Raw genomic sequence first — 24,049 nt, 5'->3', positions numbered from 1 at the left:
CAGACAGACATGTTATGATGTCATTTTTGCGTTCAAACAACTAGTTTCACATTTTGGGGCAAGTGACCCTAACATTTGGACAACCAACAAATACTGCTGACTTGCCTGACGGGCCAGTGCTTTTCAGGCCTTTTATCAAACTATGTGTGTGTGTGTGTGTTTCTCACAGGTGAATTTCAAATTGTAACAACATCAACCACACAGAGTCAATGCCAGGCTTACTTCTGTGCAACCTATGATATGTTATGTCGTGCATCTGTCTCACGTTAGACTACCTTTCCATGACCATGAAGTGGAACTGTGATACATAAATGACCAAGACAAGGTGCATTATGAGTTTCATCTCTCTGTTCAAATGGGCAATCTCTAGTTAAAACAATAACAAAGTGTTCAACCTGCCTTGGTTTTGGTAAACAGCTGTGGGATGGGGCTGAAATAAATGTCACCGTCCTCAAATGTATAGACAGTACTATTGATGCAAGGACTGATCATCCATTATGTAAAACGTATAGTTTTGACCATGTTTTGAGGCTATAGCCTACAGTGTTTGTTTGCACTTGAAGAGTTTATTTCCAAAAAGCTATATCCACCAACTTTTCACATTTGTGTTTTTCTTGTCAGAAATGATTGCTTATGGGTACCTTCATGTGTGTCTAAAATATTACCGTTTTCAGATTTGCCATCACATAGATTTTTAGATGTGTATGACATTTATTTTTTATTTTTTGCAAAACGCTATATATCCATTGTTGTTCATGTCCTGTGATATGTGCTTTTCTCACCTAGCAATCTTGAGATGAATGCACTTACTGTATGTCGCTCTGGATAAGAGCATCTGCTCAATGACTAAAATGTCAAATATAATATGATTATTATTTTAAACATTTTAAAATATATATATATTTTTTTATGTAGTTATTTGTTACATTTGAGAGTGTAAAACCTAGCAGTACTACCTATTTTTCTGAGAGTGAGGTGGAAATATAGCATTTTGCAAAAAAACATGATTATTTGTATCTCTCAAAAAAAAATGTATTTAGCAATCACAGATTGCCCCTTTAAAAGACAATAACAAAAAAGGTGTCTATTTCAGATTTTCAGCATTTTCACATAGATAGGAAGGACGTGACTAGCTTTGACATTTCGGCTTATTCAACATCAGGCTACAACTTCATGGGCATCCTTGGGGTCTCCGGCGGAAGATCTATGTGAAAAGTCTGATTTCTGACTGATCATGTCTAGTTACAACACTTTTTATATAGCCTAAAACCGTCTAAAGAAGTAGGCCTGTATTGCATGAGTGTATGAGCTTTAAGAAATGTATCGTAAAAACAATACTTGGCATGGAAAACTGACTATTGGTGACTTCATAATAGTATATTGATCAACAATCAAAGCATATTCTATACAAAAAGAAAGGAGTGGGAACTTTTATTTGTTGTTATTTTTCCTTTTATTTGGATTATCCTAGTATTTCTCATATAAAATATTATGATCAAACATATTTTTATGAATGTTTATATCGTCACTGTCTGATGAACTCCATTTTTGCCAATTTATATTTTTTGTACATTTATTTAAAGAAGTAACTCTCCTCAATGCACTCTGAACATTTCATGACTCTAGTACCAATAACATTTATCCAAATAGCTTCTTGAAGTTCCAAAATTGTATGTTGGTTAATGAAAAAAATATGGTAATTTAAAAAAAACATTTCCTGTAAAGTCTGTTTGGAAATAAGAGGTTTTCATCAGACAGTGACGATATTATATTTATTATAGATTCATGAATGTGGCGATTAATTAATTGACTTATTATTTTATTTGGTTCTTTCTCAAAATGGCTTAATGAAAGATGTGAGCAGAGGTGGCACCACAGGTCCCATTGTGGAGATGTATTTTTCTCCTGATGGTAACTTGGTAAAACTACTGAATCTAGTTGAAGCAGGGACCTTAAGAGTTGTCCAATTGCCTGGGGAAAGTAAACTGGTCATTTGGGAAGTTGAGCTTGCTCTAAAGTTGTTTGTTGAAAACAACAAAACAGTTAAGAATTCCAGTAAACCTCAAACTGAGTTTTCTGGTTAATCCGCATTGTTTAAGAGATGGACCATTTCTGGCAGCCGGGCAAGTTGAGCCTGCTCTGCTCCAGGGTTGCCGCATTAAGCAGGTGATTTTTTTAAACAATAACCAAACAGCAAATAATTCCAGTAGATTAGTTTAGGACTAGGAGCTATACTGGGGACTCGCAAAAGCAGTCAATTGTCTTACTTGCTACACTGGAAGTGTAACTTTTGGTCAGGGTGAACAGAGTGCAAACCAAGCCCAGGTTTCCCTACAGATTTTCTATTGCATTTAAAACGAATTTCCTGCATGTTGAAGGCCCAATGCAGCTGTTTTTATTTGATTTATTCTGTTTTATCTCAATATTAAATTATTTCTAGTTAACAACTGGTACCTTACTGTAATACTTTTCTGTTAAAGGGGTCAAAAAGAAACAAAAATAGTTGTTTTTTAGCAAAAAACTATTTCTCATGGCAAAATGTTAATGGACTGTCTGGGTGTGGTCTGAGTGGGGACCGGAAGGGCAACAACGTGGTGCATTAACCACAGTGTGGATCAAGTCATCAGAGAAGAAGAGCGTAATGGGAGGGAAATGTAGTCAAACCTGAAACTAGCTGTTATTAGCAGAGGGGTTTGGAACTGGTCTATTAACTTATACCGCAACTCCACCTATGCTAAACCTGCTTATTATTAAGGCACCTGCATCATGTCCTGTACTGACTGTCCCTGTAACATCAGCTAGTCAAAATATGAAACCTGTTGGTTAACAAATTTGCTAGGTCCTTCAAAAAGTTGCTGCTGGTACTAAAAACATTTACTTGGATCTACTTCAATTTTGGACATAGTTCCACTTAATGGAAACATGTTATTGTTTTAGATGACATTACCTTCTAACTTAAATCACTGGTGTTTCCCACTATAGAATTTACTAATAATAATTGGAAATTGACCCCAAGACATTATTATCTCTTTCTTAAATTATTCAAAACCCACCTACCCTTGGATCATCCTAAGGTATAGGCCCTACACAACTCTAGATAGGGTGGAACTATTGAACTATGGGCCAAGAGAACTATACTGTAGGCCCGCTGTATTCACTCCAAAGTTCCCCAGACATACCAGCCTGAACATTCTAGTTATGACAATGGGGTTAAAGTATTGTTCTTGTGTGAAGAGGACATGATGCAGACACTTGTATTTATTCATTCAACCAGGCCAAGTAAATTCACGACACAGGTGGGTCATCACGTTTTATAACTTCACATTTACAGTTCTTCTGGAAACTACCATGTCATTTTGAAAGTTTAAATTAATCAACATCAGAATGTGATCTGTCTGTCTGTCTGTCTGTCTGTCTGTCTGTCTGTCTGTCTGTCTGTCTGTCTGTCTGTCTGTCTGTCTGTCTGTCTGTCTGTCTGTCTGTCTGTCTGTCTGTCTGTCTGTCTGTCTGTCTGTCTGTCATTGTTTAATAAATGGATCCCTTAGTTAATAACAATCCCTTAGTTAATTATTATTATTATTATTATTTATTTGTAAAGCACTTTCCTTTATACAAGAATAATCTCAATGTGCATAAAATGTAATAAAAAATTGAAAAGTAGTTCAAAAACAAATATGTACTGTGTGTCTAACCATATCATAAAAGCAACAATCAAAGTGTAGGAGGAAGGGTAGGACTGATGATAGAGAAGAACATTAAGGCCTGCTTTAAAAGCCCCAACAGTCTGAAAAGCCCTGACATTATCAGGGAGGGAGTTCCATAGGTGTGGTGTTTGGGAGGAAAAGGCACGGTCCCCCATTGTGCAGAGCCTGGTCCTGACGGCATGGAGGAGTTTAACGTGGCTTGAACGTAGGGGGCGTGGAGATTCATGGGGGAGAATTGGTCTGACAGGTAGGTGGGTCAGATGCCATTTAGAGTTTTTCAGAAGAGGGGGAGAATATTAAAGTCAAGTCTTTGAGGAACAGGTAGCCAATGGAGATCAGCAAGGATGGTGGTGATGTGGGCAGACTTCTTTGTTTCTGTCAGAATCGATGCGCCACTGTTTTGAATAAGCTGTAGTTTAGGAATTTAAATGGCAGGCAGGCCCTCAAGTACTGCGTTCCCATAATCAATATTGGAGTTGGAGGAAGTTGTTCTGCTTTTAAGATTTGACCTCTTCCAGACAGTTGGACAATGTTGACATCAGATGTTGTATCAGGCTTTGTTTTAATGTACACCTGTGTGTCGTGCGCTGGGCAGTGGAATTGGACACTGTACTGTCTGAAGATCTGGCCAAGTTGGAGCATGTAGAGCAGGAAGAGGATAGGTGCTAACACTGACTCTTTTGGGCAGGGCCAGATTACTGAACGAGCATGCAGGGCATGTTCCCAGGGCCTTGCAGATAGCAAATTAACATGTCATAATAAATGACAGAATGTGTAAATTGACTTCAAAATGTTCTCTCTGTCCTATGTCAAAATGCATTGAAATGCAGGAAGTTAGCTGTTTACTCCCCCAAAAAATGTTTTCCTAAAAATGTATGGGGGGGGTAGAACAGGTCAAGTAGAACAGGTCAAGACACGAGTCAAGTCTGAGTCAAGTAAAAAAAATCTATGCATGCAACACCTTGTTCAACCAATAATGTTTGACTATTTACTGAGGCTACCAGACAGCCCTTTTCATTATTTTGTCTACAACATGTTTTTATTACCCTATGTAATTGTAAAATATGGACATTGTAGTATAAAGGCATGACATCAGCAGAAGGCAGGCAGGTTGACATGCTCAGAATGTAGACTTATTTACAGGTCTTGGTGATCCAATGGTGGAAGCGCCATATCATACAAAACATACAAGTAGATTTACCAAATATACACAGGCAACAGCCCAAAAGAAATAGCCTCTGTATCAGACTTAACCTGTCCTATCTGAACGGACACAGGTAGAGGGCAAGACTGTACAGCCTCGCCTTGAGAAAACAAATAGAATCTGTCTAACAGGAGCTCCAACAGGTAGGCAGACGTACATTATATAAGCATTTGGCCCCCAGAACCTTACAATTACCCAACTGGAAATTACAACCAATAAACTGGTTTTACAATGTAAAAGGCCATTTCCACATCGATTGTTACATTGGTACATTCTTCTTAATCAGACTTAATGATTGTTCATTATCTTTCAACACTATGCATACCGTACTGTTCATGGGACAGTCATTTGTTGACAGAGACATAGGACACAGACACACGGAACTTCGACCTAACCCGGGAAATATAAACAAAGGAAACTATACAATGAATTAAATAAACATAACTTCTACCTCACGAGTCTTGCGACTGTTCATGTGCACTATAAACATCTCGCCCGCTCAGAGCAGGGTAAGCAATGGTTGGCAAAATTAAAAGGTATCGTAGGCCTATCAAACAGAAATGTCTATGTGTTGCACGAGACGGTACGGGAAGGAATGATGAAATGCTATCTATTATTGTAGTATTTGATGGAATATAGATTTACCACGTATGGCCTATTTAAACATGTGAAAGCAACAGCAAACATTTCTGCCAAGAAAACTGAGGTTTTGTTTGAAACCGCTAGTGAGTGAAGGGTGAAGCTAATAGTATAGAAAACGAGAATGAGTTGGTTACCGTGGCGAAGAATAAGAAACAAGAGAAGTAATGCTGTGGTGGAAAACAGGAAAAACTAGACTCGTTTTTAGTATGAGTGAGGGTTTTGGATCAATGCTACTTGGAAAATCCATTTAATTAAGTCTCAAGGAAAATCTGGAATGTGTTGGAGGAAAGAGTGAAGTCGGTGAGAGTCACAAGAAGTGATCTTATTTAGATTTTTTGTGTGTCTGCGGAGCAGAAGATGAGTGTTTTAAGACTCAAAAAGATATCGGAGTGTAACGCTTCCTGCATGGATTTTCGTAGCAGGGCGCCTATCAAGAAGGTTATTTCTGGGGTGGCGCAATAAATAAAGGCAGAGATTCCAAGAACACAGGATGAGATGTTACTATCCTTTGTGCAAGCACTTCCAAGAGTTAATGAACAGTGAACCTGGTGAAATTTGGGGAGCGCATCGTCAGTAGTGTACCTTTGGTTCCTAGGGTGTTTCGGCCTTTCACACTATACATCCTCCCCAAAGGCGGCCAGCGACAGGGTGATCAATCCTACGCTTGCGTCCCATTCCCAATTAGTCATAGGAGTTGCCTTGTTGTTGATAGCCAACATCCCATGGGACTATGCATGGCAGGGGCGTCCTCCTCCCTGAGTCAACCGCATACCTCCTGGCCCTCTCACTTTGGGGCCCAGCTGGGGTCTTTCCTCTTCATCCAGAGCCACTGACTGCTGCCTTCTGCCGCCTCCGATACAGCTTTGATTGCCGAACGCTGGCTCTGGCCCTTAATTCCCAGGTCACTAAGCAGTCTGGTTGTAGATGTTGCCACAAAACCTCTGCAGCCCACCTCCACTGGTCAGACTTCTGTGTTCCAGCCATGATGCCGTGCTTCGGCAGCTAGATCGGCATAGCGCAGATGTTTTCGCTCATAAGCCTCATCTACTGAGTCCTCCCAGGGTACTGTGAGCTGAATGATGAAGACCTTCTTGAGCGAACGGGACCAGAGCACCATGTCAGGTCTTAGGGTGGTGGTTGCGATATCCGGGGGAAACACAAGTTGCCGGCCAATGTCAGCTAGCATTTTCCAGTCGCGGGCCAAGCGCAGCTGGTCTTGCTCTAATGGTGTAGAGCCGCTCTTCGGTGGTTTAGCCCCTTCGTGGACAAAGGTCGTCTGTAAGGGGGTGTGATGCTGCTGGGGGTGGTAGGGAGTTGGTGGCAGCTCGCTTGTCCTCCAGGGCGGAAGCAAGGTTTTTAAGGACTTGGTTGTGACGCGTGCTTGGGTGAGGCTTGTTTTACACCCTGTGAGAATGTGCCTGAGGTTGGCTGGCATGGAACAGAGGGCACAGTCCGGATCTTTACCATACCACTGGTGAAGATTAACTGGTGTTGGAAGGACGTCATATGTTGCTCTGATGGAAAAGCTCAACCGCCTCACTTCCATGGCCCACAGATCCTTCCAGCTGATCTTCCTCTTCTCCACACTGTCCCATCGAGTCCACTGTCCCTGTTTGGAAAGAGAGACTGCCTTGGCCCACCTTGCAGCCTCCTCCTGATGGCATACTTCCTGCACTACTATCTTCCGCCGCTCTAGTGCAGTGGCCCTACTCCAAGCAGCATGGCTAGTTATCCCAAGGCCTCCTCTCCCTTGCTGAACATGACCCACAATGTCAGCATGTCTGAGGGCTGCTGTTGCCTCCTGGACTGCTTTTCATGGCCTCCATTTGCGCCCAGTTGCCAAGGACGGTGCGTTGTTGCTCACCACTGGGTCTCGAGATTCATTCAGTGTCATCTGGAGCCTGGTTTTTGCACACTTGAATTCCTCTGTTAGACTGGTAGGGGCAGCTTGAGGACACCATCTCCATAGAGGCCTATGGTGGTAAGGCATCGTGGAACTCCGAGCCACTTCTTTAAGTAGCCTGTGACTCCTCTTTCCATCTTCTCCACTGTTGAGATTGGAACCTCATACACTGCTAGGGGCCACAACACCCGGGGTAGGAGACCAAACTGCAGACACCAGGCCTTTAACTTTCCAGGTAGCTGGGTGTTGTCGATGGACTGTAGGCTACTACTGATGTCTTTGCGCAGCTGTTGCACCTGGTCTTTGTCCTTCAGGCTTGCATCATACCACCTTCCAAGGCTTTTTACTGGCTGCTCAGAAACTGTTGGGATTTGGTCATCTCCGATGAAGAATTTCAGGTCAGAGAGTACTCCCTTCACAATCGAGATGCTGCGTGACTTGGATGGTTTAATCTTCATACGGGCCCAGCTGATGTTCTCCTCGAGTTTTCTGAGCAGTCTCCTGGTGCATGGGACAGTGGTGGTCAATGTTGTAATGTCGTCCATGTAGGCTCTGAGTGGAGGGAGGCGGAAACCAGAGTCGACTCGCTGTCCACCAGCAACCAGTTTTGAGGATCTGATGATAACCTCCATTGCCATTATGAATGCCAACGGAGAAATGGTACATCCCGCCATTATACCTACATTCAGGCACTGCCATGAGGTGGTGAACTCTGAGGTGGTGAAGAAGAACTGCAGATCCTGAAAGTACGACTTCACCAGGGTTGTGATGGTATGTGGAAAAATCTGAAGGCAGACCACAGGAGTTCATGGGGCACAGAGCCAAATGCATTGGCGAGGTCGAGGAAGACTACATGGAGGTCCCTTTTCTCCACCTTGGCCATTTGGATCTGGTGCCAGATCATGCTGGAATGTTCCAAGCAGCCAGAGAACCCTGATATTCCTGCCTTCTGTACAGATGTATCGACGTATGCATTCCTTTGCAGGTACTCGGCCATCCTCTGGGCAATGACCCTAAAGAAGATTTTACCCTCGACATTCAGTAAGGAGATTGGGCGGAATTGGCTGATGTTCACTGCATCCTTCTCCTTAGGGATCAGGACCCCGCCTGCCCTACGCCACACTTTGGGTATTATCTTCTTTTGCCAAGCTGTTCTCATAAGCCTACAGAGGAACCTCTGTGTTCTAGTTTGTTCTTTTTTCCTTCTGCGTTTCTGTAGGTTCTCTGCTCTACGGAGGGATGCCAACCGGGTTTTGATGTCAGCCTGAAGTGCCTCTATGTTTCTTAAGCTGTCTCCTTTCTTGAACGAGGCACTTGACTTCTTGTTGCCTCCTGGAAACTGTTGGGGTTGGAACCTTTCTCCCGCCTTTTGCCTCTTGCACTCCAAAACTTTCTGCCCCGTACTCATAGATGATGTCCCCCATCCTCTCCAACTTCTTCTCCACTGTGCCTCGAAGTTTCTCGAGGATCAAGGTAAGGTCAGTATTCACTGTTTCCCACAACTTCTTGTCACTGGCGTCAGGCTACTTCACATACGGTCTGTGCCCTGGTAGTCTCCTCTCGACTGCAGGTCTGGGAGGCTGGGTGAGTTCCACTTCTGTTGTTGGTTCCACCTCAGTTGTTACTTCGGTGCTTGAGTTTACGTCCTCCATGACAGTGGTACTGATGCACTGCAAACTATGATTTGAGTCCAGTTGTTGTGCTTCATTCGACTGATTTGATCGCTTTCGCAGAAAGTAATCAATGTGAGGCCTCTGTCTCTCTTTACCCAAACACCCCTTCCTCCCCTGGTGGATCCTCAACCCATATTGTGATGTAACTTTCCTCCAACACATACCTGCATCTGTTTGTGGCCCGCTGTTGCAGCGGAACTTATGACAGTTGCTGTGGTGTTCTCTTGTGCTGTGCTCTCATTACTCGTAGTCGTTTCCGGTCCAGTCGTTACCATGTTGTCAGCCGATGAGTCAGCTTCCGCCCCCGCTCTCGCAGACTCTAGGGGTATTCTCGAATGTTGACTTTCTGTAGCTAAAGCGGGTGTTTCCAACATACTGCGAAGCATGGGAAACTACAGAAATGGGAAGCTACCCCATGACTGTCCCAGAGGATATAACTGAAGACATCGATGGAGTGGTTGGTGCATGTCAACTGACCTGTATGGTGGATGGAGAAAATACATTCACTTCATCCATGCTACTGTTCTTTGATTCCAAATGCAAATTAAATGCGCCAAATACAACAAAATGCTTTACTTTCAAGCCCTTAACCAACAATGCAGTTCAAGAAATAGAGTTAAGAAAATATTTACTAAATAAACTAAAATAAAAAATGTATTAAAAAGTTTTAAAAATAACAATAACGAGGCTATATACAGGGGGTACTGTACCAAGTCAATGTGCAGGGGTACAGGTTAGTCGAGGTGCAAGCTTCATAAGTAAATTATACACTTCAAGGAATTGTTACAGTGCATTTGGAATGTACTCAGACGCCTAGATTTTTTCCACATTTTGTTACGTTACAGCCTTATTCTACAATTGATTAAATAGTTGTTTCCCACATCAATCTACATACAATACCCCATAATGACAAAGCAAAAACAGGTTTTTAAAAATGTTTGCAAATGTATTACAAATAAAAAAGATGAAATATCACATTTACATAAGAATTCAGACCCTTTATTCAGTACTTTGTTGAAGCACCTTTGGCAAGGATTACAACCTCGAGTCTTCCTGGGTATGCCGCTACAAGCTTGTCACACCTGTATTTGGAGAGTTTCTCCCATTCTTCTCTGTAGATCCTCTCAAGCTCCATCAGGTTGGTTGGGTACCGTTGCTGCACAGCTATTTTCAGGCCTCTCCAGAGATGTTCGATCGGGTTCAAGTCCAGGCTCCTGCTGGGTCACTTAAGGACATCCAGTGACGTGTCCTGAAACCACTCCTGCGTTTCCTTGGCTGTGTGCTTAGGGTTGTTGTCCTGTTGGAAGGTGACCTTTCGCCCCAGTCTGAGCTCCTGAGTGCTCTGGAGCAGGTTTTCTTCAAGGATCTCTGTGTACTTTGCTCCATCCATCTTTTACTCAATCCTGACTAGTCTCCCAGTCATTATGGGGTATTGTGTGTAGATTGCTGAGGATTTTTATTTGTTTAATCCATCTTAGTGCTTTGTCATTGTGTGTAGATTGCTGAGGATTTTTATTTGTTTAATCCATCTTAGTGTAACGGTTTTCTTCTAGTGAAGGAGATGCGGACCAAAATGCAGCGTGGTCATTTTGATACATGTTTAATAAAGCGAATAAACACGAACAATGCAAACCAACAAACGTACCGTGAAAACCTAAACAGCCTATCTGGTGCAAACTAACACAGAGACAGGAACAATCACCCATGAAACACTCAAAGAATATGGCTGCCTATATATGGTTCCCAATCAGAGACAACGATAAACACCTGCCTCTGATTGAGAACCACTCCAGACAGCAATAGACTATGCTAGAAAACCCCACTAAGCCACTAAGCCACAATCCCAATCCCTACGAAAAACCCCAAGACAAAACACACCACATAAAAAACCCATGTCACACCCTGGCCTGACCAAATTAATAAAGAAAACACAAAATACTAAGACCAGGGCGTGACACTTAGAATATGGCTATAACGTAACAAAATGTGGAACAAGTCAAGGGTTCTGAATACTTTCAAAAGACCAGTAGGCCTATGCTAGTAATTTTTGCCCCATTGCTGGTGAGCTTACAAAGTAAATAGTTAATATTCTTGATTACCAAACAACTTTTGGAGCTGCATGTCTATTTATTATGGCAATCCTCATCCTAAAATTTGACTTTGCTCTGCACTATGTGGTGGTTAATTTCTTTACTATCAAATGAGGAGAGACAAACTTATCACACAAGTCAGAGTTATACTTAAACTAAATCTTTAATCACTTATTAATAAGGGAGCAGGTCAATACAATGCACACATATAAAGTGAATCGATTGAGTGCTCTACGATAATGATGGCTGGTCATGGCTGGTCGACGATTCACTATCAAATGATTCGTTGAGAGCCCCGAGACGAAAGTACAAAGGTCTTTTATAGCCAAGATACACCCCTTTCAACCTACATGACGAATAACAGATATACAGTGCCTTGCGAAAGTATTCGGCCCCCTTGAACTTTGCAACCTTTGGCCACATTTCGGGCTTCAAACATAAAGATATAAAACTGTATTTTTTTGTGAAGAATCAACAACAAGTGGGACACAATCATGAAGTGGAACAACATTTATTGGATATTTCAAACTTTTTTAACAAATCAAAAACTGAAAAATTGGGCGTGCAAAATTATTCAGCCCCTTTACTTTCCGTGCAGCAAACTCTCTCCAGAAGTTCAGTGAGGATCTCTGAATGATCCAATGTTGACCTAAATGACTAATGATGATAAATACAATCCACCTGTGTGTAATCAAGTCTCCGTATAAATGCACCTGCACTGTGATAGTCTCAGAGGTCCGTTAAAAGCGCATAGAGCATCATGAAGAACAAGGAACACACCAGGCAGGTCCGAGATACTGCTGTGAAGAAGTTTAAAGCCGGATTTGGATACAAAAAGATTTCCCAAGCTTTAAACATCCCAAGGAGCACTGTGCAAGCGATAATATTGAAATGGAAGGAGTATCAGACCACTGCAAATCTACCAAGACCTGGCCGTCCCTCTAAACCTTCAGCTCATACAAGGAGAAGACTGATCAGAGATGCAGCCAAGAGGCCCATGATCACTCTGGATGAACTGCAGAGATCTACAGCTGAGGTGGGAGACTCTGTCCATAGGACAACAATCAGTCGTATAGTGCACAAATCTGGCCTTTACGGAAGAGTGGCAAGAAGAAAGCCATTTCTTAAAGATATCCATAAAAAGTGTTGTTTAAAGTTTGCCACAATCCACCTGGGAGACACACCAAACATGTGGAAGAAGGTGCTCTGGTCAGATGAAACCAAAATTGAACTTTTTGGCAACAATGCAAAACGTTATGTTTGGCGTAAAAGCAACACAGCTCATCACCCTGAACACACCATCCCCACTGTCAAACATGGTGGTGGCAGCATCATGGTTTGGGCCTGCTTTTCTCCAGCAGGGACAGGGAAGATGGTTAAAATTGATGGGAAGATGGATGGAGCCAAATACAGGACCATTCTGGAAGAAAACCTGATGGAGTCTGCAAAAGACCTGAGACTGGGACGGAGATTTGTCTTCCAACAAGACAATGATCCAAAACATAAAGCAAAATCTACAATGGAATGGTTCAAAAATAAACATATCCAGGTGTTAGAATGGCCTAGTCAAAGTCCAGACCTGAATCCAATCGAGAATCTGTGGAAAGAACTGAAAACTGCTGTTCACAAATGCTCTCCATCCAACCTCACTGAGCTCGAGCTGTTTTGCAAGGAGGAATGGGAAAAAATGTCAGTCTCTCGATGTGCAAAACTGATAGAGACATACACAAGCGACTTACAGCTGTAATCGCAGCAAAAGGTGGCGCTACAAAGTATTAACTTAAGGGGGCTGAATAATTTTGCACGCCCAATTTTTCAGTTTTTGATTTGTTAAAAAAGTTTGAAATATCCAATAAATGTCGTTCCACTTCATGATTGTGTCCCACTTGTTGTTGATTCTTCACAAAAAAATACAGTTTTATATCTTTATGTTTGAAGCCTGAAATGTGGCAAAAGGTCGCAAAGTTCAAGGGGGCCGAATACTTTCGCAAGGCACTGTATATAATGGGTCACAAGTTTAAGATCTGTATGAAAGATACCTATAATACATTGCAGACAGTATCTGCTGTGTCAACAGTTTTCATTGTAGAGACCAGTGTCTGGTCCTCCGACTCCAAACTGGAACCACCTCTCCCTGGTACGGTAAAGAACAGAAACATTAACTCATGCTCTGGAATGTTCTTTAGGTTTTATCACCCAAAATACATCGTAAATATCCTGTCAGTGTTTTCTCCCAGAAGCCCATCCTCAGTAGAACACACACACAATAGTTAAGAATACTCTATTCTGTTGCATAAAACAACCATTTAATGTAATAAAGGTATTACAACATAATCTTGCAATTTTGCTCTCACAAATAACTCCTATAGCTTGTGGTGGCATATTTCTGCTTTACCAAATGAGGAGAGTTACAAACTACACACCAGTCAGAGTTATACTTAAACTACATCTTTAATAATAAAAGTAAGCTTTGCAATAGCATTTGACTTTCAGCAATTCACTATTTCTAATGAACCATTGAGAAGTGACTACAGAAAAATAAAAAGATATTTTATAGCCAAGATACACCCCTCTCAATTTACATGACGAACCACAGATCTTAGGAACTGTTCACAAAGAAATACTTTTTCTTGAGAAAGGAGTATCCCTTAGCCAGATAACATTCGCTATAAATTATTGTTCAGTTTGGTCCCTCAGACGAGGTTCTAATCTCGTTCTTGGTACTTCATCGTACAAAAACACCAACTCATCCAATGGCATATATCAATTATCAACTCTAGATACTCCCATCTCAAGGAAACCCCCTCTTGACCCCACTCCTGGACAAGCTCACTGAGGGGAGTGAGCCTCTAGGTCATACACTATCCCAGGATAGATCAGAGAGGACATACAATGTTTCCAGACACTGCCATACAGACTGGAGCACAGACATTGTGGAGACAAGTAATTGGTTCCCCATTAATCACGCCATCCCTTCACATGGTTTAAGAATAGGTAAAGACACATTCACATATGAAGACAATGTTCCATTCTGTTCTCTTCCCTTTCTGATATTCTGCATAGCACCAGGGACATGTGAAAGACAAGCCTGACCTCTCCCCTCTCTGGGCCCCAAGTGACTGAGCCCCAGCTGAGGGAAAAGTGCAACTGCCAACACTCTAGTCCAAAAGGATACATTCTAATGACAAGTATCTCACATAAGCATATTATGCAAATAAAACATCTTAATTATCTATGTTACCCAACTAATTCTGATTCATCCGCCACAAGCTGTACAGCAAATCACACCCGACCTGTGTTGATTGACAGTTGGCTGGTCCAATCAGAGTGCTGAGTGTGCGTTTCACTAGCCAATCTGTTGCTGTTTTTTTTGCAAGGCCGATGTGGCCACTGTCTCTGGCTTTGTGTAGAGTAATCCATCCATGTATACGCTGTGCTACAAAATGAGTGACAAAACATTACAAAACCTGGCCAGAAGATTTTAAGTCATCAGTCTCAAGTCAATGTCAAGTCCCGAGTCTTTAGGTTCAAAGTCCAGGTCAAGTCTCAAGTTATTTTATTTTCTATCAAGTCGAGGCTCAAGTCATAAAATTTGTGACTTGAGTCAGACTGGAGTCCGAGTCATGTGACTCGAGTCCACAACTCTGGAGAGAGGGGTGGGAGAGGTTCTGAGGGGTGAGAGAGGGTTGATAGAGGCTGTCTTTGTCTGTCTTTCACTTAAACAATGGGGAAGAACCAGATATATCAGTTTTAGGCTGAACTAGATATATCAGTTTTAGGCTATCGGAATTATTTGCAAAAAATCACCTTCCCAACGGGGAAACCTCTGCGTGACTGCAACTGTCGTGACTGCTCAGTTCACTTGCCCCAGGCAATAGGGCAACCCTTAATGTCAGTCCTATTTTCAGTTGTTTAACACATTTTTGGTTTCTTCAAGTTTCCATATGTGTTATTTCATAGTTTTGAGGTCTTCACTATTAATATACAATGTAGAAAAGTGTCATATGTTATGTGTGTCTTATGGCAGTGTATTCCAGACATGGGAAGCTCTCACAGAGAAAGTGGATTTACTAAAGGTGCTTATCCTTAAGGGAACTATACAGTCACCTCTCATGGCAGACCTTGTAGATCTGCTGCCATATGTTTGGGTTTTCTGTTTAACAAAAATACTGAGTGGAGGGGGAGCCAGGCCATTTAGGATCTTGAATACAAGACATGCGTCGGTGTATTACACAAGATTTTCCCAACTCAGGAGCTCATGCTTTCTGAGGATGTAACAGTGATGATGGCTGTTGGGCTTCCTATCAAGCACTTTGAGAGCCTGTTTGTAGACAGACTGAATAGGTTTTAATGTTGTACAGCAAGCTTGGGCCCAACTAGTCAAGCAGTATGTCAAGAATGGGAGTATCATAGATTTAAAGTACAATTTTGCTTACTCTGTAGTCAAACAATTTCATATAAATCGGAAATTAGCTAGGTTGAATTTGGTTATCTGAATGACCTTTTTCACATGCTTTTGAAAGAGAGGTTGGAATCAAGTATGATGCCAAGGTACTTAAAATCAGATACCACCTGGAACTTCTCCCCTGACACATAGACATCTGGCTCAGTAGCATCTGTTGCCCTCTTTGTGAAGAACATGCAAACATTGAGATGCTAACACGAGTCACTGAGCCACTTTGTAACCTGGACCATTACAGTAGTGAGTTCTTGTGCAGCTTGTTGCTTGTTCTTTGCATGCACATATATCACTGTATCATCTGCATACATTTGAACTTCAGACCCAGTACAGACAGAAGGCAGATCATTAATGTACAGGCTGAACAGGAGGGGCCCCAGTATTGACCCTTGGGGCATGCCCACATCATAGCTAAGAGTGGGCGACAGCTCAATGCTCACTCTGACACACTGAGTTCTGCCTTCAAGGTATGATTTCATCCATCTCAAGGCATCGGGGGAAAAGTTGAACTTGGACAACTTTGTGATGAGAATCTCATGGTTAACAATATCAAAAGCCTTCCTTAGGTCCAGAAACACAGCCTCAACAACTCCCGCTTTGTCCATCTTGGACTTCATATTTTCCAGAAGAAAGCAGTTGGCCGTTTCTGTGGAGTGTTTCGCTCTGAAGCCAAAATGCATGGAGTGTAATGTAAATGGGGCTGTTGTTGAGGTGGGCGATCAGTTGTTCTGCTACACACTTTTCAACAACCTTTGACACCACAGGTAGTATACTAATGGGCCTGTAGTTACTCACGTCAGCAGGGTCGCCCGATTTAAAGATGGCCATTATTATGGCCGACTTCCATACCCTTGGAAAACCCCCAGACCGATAGATGTGTTGGTGACCTTAGTAATGGGGCCAATGAGTGACTCTTTGTAGTTTTTTAATAAGAAAGGTAGAGTCCAGCCCATACACATCTTTGGCTTTAGAGTTCTTTATTGAGCTAATCACCTTGTTTACCTTTGACTCAGAATCCTCCCTTATGACGAAGACAGGTTGAGCGTCATTCACTAGCACTGAGCCCAAGAAACCAGTGAAGGTTCTGTGTCAGTACCCTGACAGAGTCAATAAAGTAGGAATTGAAGGCTATTGCTATTTCGACTGCATCCTGTGGTTACGTGTGTTTGTGAAGCAGAGCTCCTGGGTAGAGGCTACTAGAACCCCACCTCAGAGATCCACTGGAATGTCCCAGCTCTTTTGGAGGCCATTTTGAATGGTGATGGATATGACTTTCTATAGCCTACATGTACCTCGAAATCAATGCATGCACCTCAGATCTCTACTGGAATGACCCATTTCTATCGGAGACCATTTTGAATGAAAATGTTATTATCTTAGCTGTATTTCCTCTTGCCCAGGATTCATTGCAAATGAGAATTGGTTTCTAGTTGACAAAATATGCAGGAAGTGGATTTCCCCAGTGTCTGCTGTAACGTTAAAAGCAGGATATAAAGTATCCTCTAAAACTAGACGCAAAAGAGCCCTACTCCATAGTTCTGCAGACCTGTTTCATACATGGAGTTCCTATAATAATGTTCTATTTATTAATGTGGTTTTTATCTGTTCAGATGCTGGGTCTTGTGGTGGACTCATCTTGTTTTAGACTGATCATTGACACTTGTTTATTCATTGTTGAGAAATATTGATTACGGTATTAAAAACAGAAAAGAAACTAGAGATGTTAGTTTAGTTGAGTTTTAATGTGAAATAGATTTAAACAATAACATACATACATACATACATATACACATATAACCATTGCAACACATTGTCAGGACAAATTATAGAAATGTAAATGTTGCATGTATGCTGTTTGGCCTGTGTAAATCTCCCATATGGAACAATACATTAAATCCCATATAAATCTTACCACACCATTACAATAAATCATCCTTCATTTCTCCCCAGAAGCATCACACATTCATCCACAGTACATAGTCCTTAATAAATGCTAATTTTAGACTTAATTCAACATCAAGATATTATGGTGTTTCTAACCTCGAGTTTTCTGGTAGCACGTTATTACAGAACAAAAATCTAACATCAATCTAGAATTCACAACATCTGTATCGTACCTCTAAAACTACAACAAATATACTGAATACATAGGTAATTTCCCCGATTAAAACATTTATTATAACAATAAGGTCATCAAAGATTGCATTTGGCTTTCACTACAGTCTTCTCATCACAACGAATTGATTAGCATTCAGTTAGCCCAACATTACAACAATTATGCCACGTTTTTACACTCTTCACATTTCATCTTCAGTTATCTTCAAGAGAGCACTCTTCATTGGCTGGTGGCCTGAGATGTGTGGGTCCAGTATCTGATCTGAGCATCATCATTGGTCAACATATGATGGAGGGAATGGGGGAAGGAGAGGTGGATGGAAGCGAGAATGTAGGAGAGGATGGAGTGGGAAGGTCCTCTTCATAGCATACTGCTCTTCACCCTCTCAAAGATCTGTCGAACCTTGATAGCCGGGACACAGCCCTCCCTCACGATGCTAATTGTACCTGGGGGAGAAGGAAACAATTCTAAGTGATCATTGACACACAAGGAGACATTGGGTGGGACTAGGGATGCAAAGTCTCTGTAACTTGAACTAAATTCCTGGTTGGAGGATTTCAGAAATTCCTACTTAAATCCTTCTGAAATCTAGGAATCTTCCAACTAGGGTATCTGGAAAACCTGGGAATTTGGGGAAAGTTATTGGAATGTTGCAACCCTAGGTGGGACAACACACATCCTAAGAGGTTAGTTATAACTTATTGTAGTGGGCTTCTGTACTGCACTGTGACATCATACCTTCATCTATCTTGAGGCAGTTGACCACTGTGGAGGCTACGACCTCGTTGGAATCCCCGTCACACAAAACACCCTGGATCTTATGGCCCAGACGACTGAAACACACACAGATAGAGGAGACAGTATCACTATCAGTATTAGAAAGACAATTTGAGAGTAAGTTCAGGTACAGGTTCAGAACAGCATCCAGAGTAAAGAACATCATCTACATTATTACCCAATAACTAGTAGAGGACTAACACAGATACATTATTACCCAATAACTAGTAGAGGACTAACACAGATACATTATTACCCAATAACTAGTAGAGGACTAACACAGATACATTATTACCCAATAACTAGTAGAGGACTAACACAGATACATTATTACCCAATAACTAGTAGAGGACTAACACAGATACATTATTACCCAATAACTAGTAGAGGACTAACACAGATACATTATTACCCAATAACTAGTAGAGGACTAACACAGATACATTATTACCCAATAACTAGTAGAGGACTAACACAGATACATTAGTATAACTGTACATTTACACAGCAGGCTGACTGATACCAAACCAGTCTGACAGGAAAGATCAAACCGGTCTATAACAAGACTCCTGGATGCAGAAATACTTCAATAATGACATCACTCTCAGCATCACATCAAATAGTTCTCTCCAGGTTAAATAGTCATAATTTGATGAAACCCTGAATAAGGCAGCATAGCTGTGGAAATGTCTAATTATTACATTGGAGCTGCAGTGTGCACCATTTATGACATGTTATAAATGGTGATCATTTACCACTATAATGTTTTATCAATAAGCATCAACACGCTTGAGTACAGGTGAGTATTATGCTAAACTGTTACCTGATGACCATGTCGTGGTGCGTGCTGTCGGGTTCTCCGCTGGGATTGGCTGAGGTGATGGCGAGTGGGCCGGTGATGTCACACAGGTGTCCGGTAACGGTGTGGTCAGGGACTCGTATCATAATGCTGTCCTTGGTCCCCACGCGGTCGTAGGCTGGACCCACACCTGGACAACACATGTAGACCATTACCTCAGCCGAACTTGACCGACACAGGTGCGAACACAATGATTAAAAACACTATTTTAGTTTAGGTAAACCCTCAAAAGTCAACATATGATTCAAATAATTTCTGTTAACCTATCCCAGTGCAACATAAATAAAATAATATCTAAATACCCCCAAAACTGTCATTTTCAGTTGAGGCTGCTGAGGGGAGAACGGCTCATAATAACGGCTGGAATGGAGTCAATGGAATGGTATCAACCATATGTTTGACACCATTCCATTCACTACATTACATCTATTGCACTCCATTCAAAATATTATTATGAGCCATCTTCCCCTCAGCAGCCTTCACTGGTAATTTGCCACCATGGTACTGACCCAGTCTGAGTAGCCAATCTCCCTTGCAGACGATGCAGCTGATTCCTCCAGGGTAGACGTTCCTCATGAACTCCCAGAGTAGAGGACTGAAGGGAGGCTTGGCAGCCACCAGCTGCTCCACACTGGAAATACAGATACAGATCGGCTTCTCTGCTGGGCGGTCCTGGTTAGGGGTCAGAGAGACAGGTTAGGGGTTAGAGGTCAGGGGTCAAGGGGCTTGGCTCAGCTGCTCTACATTGGAGATACAGATTGGCTTCTCTGCTGGGCAGTCCTGAAAGGGGTCAAAGAGAGGTTAGAGGTCAAAGGTCAGGTGTTATCCAGTTTCATCCAAAGTTTCATCCAAAAACAAACTTTTGTGAGCCAGTGCATGACAATTCACAGTAAAACATTAGGATTGTTCCAGGACAATTGTCCATATCAGGCTCGAAGGACCAGTAGCCTACTTGCTGGAGTAACATTGGCTTGTTTAAGAGTATGAGGACAGTATGTTACTGATAATGTGAGTGTTACCTTGATGTTGTAGATGCTCTCGATGGCGTGAGGGTTCTTGCAGGAGGCAGCCAGGGCGTAGACAGTGTCGGTGGGGATTCCACAGACCCCCCCGTTGTCTAGCAGTCTGTTGATTTTCAGGAGTCCACTAGTCAGCCTGGAGTCTGCTACGGGACAGGGCGAGTCAGGCGACAACGCTTTCCGCTGCTTCACATCCTGAGACACAACACAGAGAGAGAAGATATTGAGCAGAACAGATTGGAGTAGGATGGAATGGTATGGAATGAAATGGAACAGAACAGAAACAAATGGAATGGAACGGGAACCGAATGGAATAGAATAGAATGGAACGGAATGGAGTAGAATGGAATGGAATGGAATGGAATAGAATGGAATGGAATGGAACAGAATGAAATACGGAATGGAGTGTATTGTTCTGACCTTGAACAATGGCGGGCCGAGGGGCAGCAGTCTCTGAGAGAAGGTACAGTTGACCAGCGATGCCAGGGCTCCATACACACAGATGATAGAGAACACAGCTAGTATAGCAACTGTAGGAAGAACGCAAGAGCAATGTTAGAACAGTGACATTCAACTGACATCTAGGTTTCAAAACAATGTGTACATGATGCAATGTTTTGAACAGAAAGCGTACATGTTCACTATGGTAGAGATACTGTGCAGTAGGTCTGAGACCGTAAGGGGAGTGAGGTGAGAAGCAGGTTCCTTACTCTCCAACTGGTAGGGGAGCTGTTGGAGGGTAGACAGGAGGAAACAGACCAGAACTACCTCCATGACTGTGGTCAGAGACAAGAGGACCAGGTTCCCATATGCAGCTGGGGGGTGGACACATGGAAATATGGAGAGATGTAGAAATGGAGAGGTGGAGGGGAGAAGACATGGAGAAAGTTAGCAATACAGGATGAATAGACTGCATGTGTCCCTAATGGTCACCTATGTCCTATATCAGGCTTCCCCAATGGCGGCCCACGGACACATTTATTTGGCCGATACATTTTTCTGAGCAAAAACAATTGTTGGATATAAAAGACTGTAAAAACACCAGCAAATCAGCTCCAATTGATTTTAATTTTGGAGATCTGTTCCAAAGTATTCCCACACATAATAGAGAGATATATGTGATTGTGTAGAAATGTAAGCAATGTTTGAAATTACTATGTTTTAGTCAAATGTTTTATCTGTTCGGGCTTCTGGTGGTTCATTTGCAGTCTACAAATTATTTGTAATTGGCCCTCGGCTGAATATAGTTGATGATCCCTGCACTATGGTGAAGCACTACTTGTGACCAGGGCCCATAGGGCTACATAAGGAATAGGGTGCCAAAAACAACTTCCGTTTTTCACTCTCTTCATCTGTTGAAGCAGGTGAACAGGTAGATTTTGGTCATTTCATGAAGAGACTGACCGATGAGCATGAGGAAAGCATTGATGACCAGGAAAGCGATGGTTCCAGCTGTGAACCCTAAGGACCCTGCTGGAGAGATCTGTAGCATGAGGCCTGAGAATAGAACAGACTAAACAGGTCACAGAGCATGGAGACAACAACAACAGTAACACGGACACACTGTCCTGCAAGTCTCCTCTTGACATTATTGTATAATTTAGGCTAAAATTAAAGGCACATTCTTCCTGTTAGGATCTGTCAATGTATGAAATGTGTCAAATTCTTTATGTATGTCAGCACCAAAGCCAAATTTCCATTTTGCGTAAACCTAATGGATAATAAAGTCTTCTAATCTAATCCTTCAGTCCCAAATGATACCCTATTCCCTATATAGTGCACTACTTTTGACGAGAGCCCTGTATAAGGAATAAGGTGTAATTTAGGAGGCAGCACAAGTCAACCATGTACCTGCGAAGCGGTACCATGTCCATGTAGCCCAGACAACCATGTAGAAGGATGGGATGACAGACCCAAATCTCTGTCCTCCCCTGACCTGCAGTCTGCTGACCAAGCCCTGTACCAACGCTCCTGACACCAGCACCCACGGAACGCTCAGCCGCAGGAACACTCCACTCTGACTGGACGAGGCAGAGTGGAGTGCCGAGAGTGCTGCCACCCCGTTGGTCAGGTAGAATAGAGTGTCAGTGATCTGAATTGTCGGTGGTGATGATGACAGCGCCCCCTGGAGTTTCCCCGGGGAAGAGCAGCAGCACAGGACGGAGCGGAGGCGGTCAGAGGAGACGAGCTGAGGACCCACTGGGATCAGAACCTTCTCAGCAATGGAGTTGATGAGGCGGCAGAACGTCCCGTAAAGCGATGCGGCAGCAAACAGGGAGCAGGACACCCCGAAGAACATGTAGTACCCCTGGAGGGGAATCTGGGGGACCGTGGACACGGACAGCAGCAGGAACAATGCATTGTGGGCCACCTCCAGCGCGTCATTACTGAGACTAACCACTAAAAGGAGCAGCGCTGCCGTCACAAAGAACCAATCACCAACCATTGCCTGTCTCCCAGCAGCCACCTCTACCTTCGGCTCCGACATGATCAGGGGTGACAACACAAACTCCTCCCACGCCTTGGTCAGCCAGTAGGTGGCATGCAGCCCGGCCTTGATGGCCAGGTAGCCATCATGCCGCAGGTGAGCGTAGTAGCTGGAGAGCAGCTGAGCAGCAGAGATGATGGACACCCACACGGCCCCCAGGGAGAAGGACGTGACGTAGCCGAAGCTGTAGAACAACAGGATGAATGGAGACACGGTGTCGCAAAAAAAGCAGAGTGCTTGGGGTTCAGCATACTTCGTGTTCTTCTTCTTCTCCTGTCCCAGGCTCTGAGCGCTGGCCTTGGGAGTTTGATTGGTCCCCAGTAGGAGCACATTAAACAGGGGGTTGCCGAATCCCTTCAAGACGTAGCGCTGTGCCAGGCCTTTCACCAGCAGGGCTGCGCTGCCGTACATGGCGAAAAGAAGGATGAGGAGTTCTAGAATACCGGAGACGATTAGCGGCCAGGCGGAGGACACTCCCACTACCACGGCCTCGAACAGCAGCGTCAGCGTGATGGCGCCGAACACAAAGGGCATGATGACGTTTACCGTGGCCGAGCAGAAGGCCAATAGGAAGGAGAGGAGGATGTATGGGACCAATCCCGCGATGGCAGTCTGGGGAATGTGCAGGAAGAACAGCCAATCAGGGCTCCGTGAGGTGCCGTTGATGAGTTCCGCTGACAGGGATAGGTTGGTTATGAGGGAAGTGTGCATTGTCATGTTGCTCATCAGGTCATGTGACAGGGTCAAGTTGGTTGTGATTGGTTGTGAGGCACCCTGGAAGATGCGTGTGGCGCCATAGCTCCCCCAGAGTGCTGCGTAGCCGATGAAGGCAGTGCTACTTAGGTGGTCGTATTTGCGGAACGACAGGAGGCCGGCGATCAGCTGACACACACCACCTATCAGAATCAGGTGAACACCTGCAAGCACACAACACAGTTAGTGATGATGAACAACCACCTACAAACACACAACACTGTTAGTCATGCTGAACAACCAACTGAAACAAAACAGCAAGAACAGAGTAGAGTGAAATAGTGATCATGATGAATGGATGGATTGATTAGCGTACCTGCCAGAATGTTTTCTACCCCCTGCGCCGGTACTCCGGTTCTAGC

At 43.1% G+C, this 24,049-nt stretch overlaps 1 protein-coding gene across 1 annotated transcript in view; it reads right to left on the bottom strand.

Annotated features, from left to right (window-relative positions):
- Positions 1-24,049, bottom strand: part of LOC112267238 (chloride channel protein 2) — a 464,010-nt gene that overhangs the window by 352,340 nt on the left and 87,621 nt on the right. The gene's annotated exons all lie outside the window — the stretch shown is intronic.

The sequence above is a fragment of the Oncorhynchus tshawytscha genome, linkage group LG14 (assembly GCF_018296145.1).
Source record: "Oncorhynchus tshawytscha isolate Ot180627B linkage group LG14, Otsh_v2.0, whole genome shotgun sequence".
NCBI lineage: Eukaryota > Metazoa > Chordata > Actinopteri > Salmoniformes > Salmonidae > Oncorhynchus > Oncorhynchus tshawytscha.
The sequence above is the reverse complement of the archived record's forward strand: the minus strand, read 5'-3'. Positions and strand labels throughout refer to the sequence as shown.